This window comes from Peromyscus eremicus, chromosome 15 (genome assembly GCF_949786415.1).
Source record: "Peromyscus eremicus chromosome 15, PerEre_H2_v1, whole genome shotgun sequence".
In the NCBI taxonomy this organism is placed as follows: domain Eukaryota; kingdom Metazoa; phylum Chordata; class Mammalia; order Rodentia; family Cricetidae; genus Peromyscus; species Peromyscus eremicus.
Window position 1 is genome coordinate 72,850,668 of NC_081431.1, and position 4,127 is coordinate 72,854,794.

General features: G+C 48.9%; 1 pseudogene; it reads right to left on the reverse strand.

Annotated features, from left to right (window-relative positions):
* Nucleotides 1–2,149: 2,149 nt before the first annotated feature.
* On the reverse strand, nt 2,150–2,787 carry LOC131924965 (ubiquitin-conjugating enzyme E2 S-A-like; annotated as a pseudogene).
* Nucleotides 2,788–4,127: the final 1,340 nt, after the last annotated feature.

Below are 4,127 nucleotides of genomic sequence, written 5' to 3' on the forward strand. Positions count from 1 at the left end.
TGCTGTGATAAAAATACCCTGGCAAGGTAATTTAAAGAAAGAAGGGTTAGTTTGGTTCATAGGCTAAGGGGACAGTCCATCATGGTGGGGAAAGCATGGTGGCAGGGATATGAGACAGCTAGTCACAGTGCATCCACAGTCAGCAAGCAGAAAGAGATGGATGCTGGTGCTCAGCTCACTTTCTCCTTTTTATTCATTCTTGGATCCCAGTCCACAGGATGCAGTTACTGACAGGTAAAGTGAGTCATCTGACCTCATCAACCTAATCTAGATAATCCCTCACAGACGTGGTCAGAGGGTTGTCTCTTAGGTGACTCGGGATCCGGTCAAATGGATCATGTTAACTGTCACAGAGCTGTGATAAAACACCATGACCAAGGCAATATGTAAAGGAGAGCATCTAATTTGAGGCTTATGATTTCAAAGTGTTAGGGTCTGTAATGGCAGAGCAAAGGCATGGCGGCAGGAACAGCTGTGAATTTGTATCTTGATTGATCATCTAGGAAGCAGAGAGAGAGAGAGAGACTGGGAATTGGGTGCATCTTTTGAAACCTCAAAGGCCTTCCCAATGACACTCCTCCTCCAATAAGGCCACACCTCCAGATCCTTCCCAAAGAGTTTCAGCAACTGGGGACCAAGTATTCAAACATATAAGTCTTTGGGGGGCATTCTCATTCAAATAGCCACACAAAGATGAATGTTGGTGCTTAGATTATGTTCTCCTTCTTATTCTGAGAACCCAGCTCATGGCATGTGCTGTCCATATTTTTTTATTTAAATTTGTTTTGTACAATATACTTTGATCAGGTTTCTTCCCCTTCCCCATCTCCTCCCAGATCCTCCTCACCTCCCTCCCACCCAACTTCATAGTCTCTCTTCCTCTCTCTCTCTCTCAAAAAAAAACAAACATCAACAACAAAATAAAAATTTAAACAAACAAAAAGCCAATAAGACAAAAATACCAAAACAAAATGGAACAAAAAGTGCATTAAGAACCACGGAGTCCGTTTTGTGTTGGCCAAGCACTCACGGGGCCTGTTCTGGATTGTGGGTGGGATAACTCAGTGACCCTCCATTGGAGAAAACTGAGTTTCCCTGTCCTTAGGTGTATCAGTTGTAAATAGTGTCTTGGTTAGGAGTGGGAGTTTATGTCCACTGCCACCGGGGGCTGTCTTCCCACCTCCATTAACGCCCTCACAGACATGCTGAGAGGTTGTCCCCAAAGTAACTCTCAATCCTGTCAAACTGGCAATCAAGACTAACCCTCACCGCATCACAATAGGATGGGGAAGGGACAGAGAGAAAAAGAAGCCAGTACGGTTCTAAGTTACCACCCGAGTCAAGGCCCCACGGTCACGGTCTCCAGAGACCAGGCCCCACGCCCAACTGCAGCTTTGTGATCTCTCCCATTTCACCACGTGAAGCTGCCTGGCTGGCAATTTTCTCACCTACCACATCTCAAATAAAACATGCACACAAGGGGTTTCTGATTCTCCCCACACTTGGCTCTCCCAGAGTTTTCCTCCTGGGTGTTCACCTAGAGGCCTGTGCTCCAAAGCCTGGGGACATTCTCTGCTTCCATTTGCTTCTGTCATTGTTTGGTTTGGTCTTTCACATGGCTTCGCTTCCAGCAAAATTCACTTATGGCCAATTGCACAGGTCTGAAGTGTTAACTCTGACGGGTTGTTTTTTTTTTTTTTGAGGGAGGTGGGGGGTTGGACCTGTATGACCAACACCTCAACTAAGGTACAGAATCTCCCATCACTGTGAGTTCTCTCACCTTCCTTTCTGGTGTGCCATTCTGGTTTTCAAGGGGCAAACAAGCCCTGCATTCCTGGAACCAGCTGCCCTTGATCATGAGTGTCACCGTTTCACATGCTGCTGTCCCGATGTGCCAACAGTGTGTCGAACAGGAAGGAAGCGTCTGCTGCTGGCACAAGAGGCCCATTCTATTCCAACCTTTCACTCATTCTTTTTTGTATTTTTCTCTTCCAACTTTATTTAGAAAACCGGGTTCTGGGGCCTCCCCACTCCCTCCCCCACCCCAGCTGTAATCTGAATAACTTAGAAGCAGAATGGGAAGACACAGAAGGGAGGAAAGATGGAGAAGGGCCCGCTAGAGTCGCCTTAGTGTTCACTTCCTGTCCCCTCAGTGTTCACTTCCTGTCCAGCCTTTCCATGGCTGCAGCTTCTCATCTCACTCACCTGCGTGCTTCTTGGCTGTGGGACCCTCAGCTTCTCCGAGGCCACCAGGAATCATGGGGTCAGTGGAGGAGGCTGTGGTACCACCGGCCAGGTCCCAGGTGGCATCAGCCTTTCCGCTGCTTGCACTGACTGCCCCTGTGTGTCTCTGAGGGCCTGGCAGAGTACTCTTCACAGCTCTCCAAAAGCAGGCAACCTCCTGGTTGAGTGCAGACTCTGGGTTAGGTGCATCAGCAGGCACTTGGTCAGCAGCGCATGTCAGTGCCCAGCTCAGCCACATAGTCCCTCTTGAACATGTCGGCACAGACCTCACCATTGCCACCCACAGTTGGGTGGAAGATCTTAGTCAGGAAGTAGCCCTTGTATGGGGAGGCAGAAGTCCTTGCCCAATAGGAGCTTCATGCAGAACAGACTTTCATCATAGGGGGTCCCCTCAGAGCCTTTCATGGTGACCTGCAGGTTGGTAATGTCCTTCTCATTGAGGAAGATCTTAATGCCATCAGGTAGGCCTGCAGTAGGTATGGTCATCTCCTTGTACATCAGGTGGACGATGTGAGGGGGCAGCTTCTCTATGTTGGAATTCATGACTTTGGCAGGCCGTGGGGGTGGGCACCAATTACTAGCCACTGTGGCCCTGGACACACACCTGCACCCCTTACACACACACACACACACACACACACACACACACATACACACGCACACACACACACACACACACACACACACACTTCCTGCTAACTCATACCCCTACTACAAAAATGCTCAAAACTTAAAGCTGCCTTATCACACTCTTGTTATTGCTATTTTTACGACTCTAATGACGACTGTGACCATGTTGTAATCACCTTCAGGGGAATTTCTGAAGTTGCTATGCAGCCCTGTTCCCACAGCTGTGCCCAGGGTATTCCTTGACTGTCACCTTTGAGTTGTCCTCACCCTGGTAACTCCATAGCCCACTTCACGATTCACCCACAGCCTGTATGGTAGGCACGGGTCTGCCACAGTCTGGAAGTCAGTGCCGGTGCTTGGTGCCATCAACTTTGTTGAGGTGACAGCCTCTTTGGGAGACCTTGTATTTGATGAGCAACTTTTCCCAGGCTCTCTGTCTGGCCACTCAGGGTGGCACTTGTGTGTCTTTTGTTCATTCTCAGGATATCTGCATGCCCCTTTCTGGAGCTCTTAGTCAGTGCATATGTTTGCACATAGTGGGCGTTTGTGTGTGTACAGGTTTGCATGTACATATCTGCACAGAGGCTAGAGGTCAGTCAGCCTTGGGTGGTGTCATTCCTCAGGTACCATCCACCTTATTTTTGGAGGCAGGATTTCTCACTGATATTTGGAACTCCGATTCGGCTAGGCTGGCTGGCCGGAAAGCCCTGAGGATCTTCCTGTCCCTACCTCCCCAGTGTTGGAATCATAAGCACGTGCCACCATACGTGGATTTTTGTGATGTGCATCCCTGGGGATTGAACTCAGGTCTTCATGCTTGAACGGCAGCACTTTACCTACTGAGCCATTTCCTAGCAGCACTGCAGTGTTTTTCCCATGGGTCCCATTAAGAAATGTGCTTCTCAGTTGCGCGGTGGTGGCACACGCCTTTAATCCAAGCACTCAGGAGGCAGAGCCAGGTGGATCTCCATAAGTTCGAGGCCAGCCTGGGCTACAGAGTGAGTTCCAGGAAAGGCACCAATGCTACACAGAGAAACCCTCTCGAAAAACAAAACAAAACAAAAACAAAAAAAGAAAGAAATTCGCTTCTTTTAGTCTACCCTTGAATTGGGGTCATAAAAGGATGATCAGTGGAATGGGTCCATGCCCTCTGTGACTGGCTGGTGCAGGCTGAAGGGCACAGTTGATCCTCTTCATGGGCACATAGGTGTCTGTGAGGAAAGCTACTGTCTCCTCACCACTGCTGAAGCTCA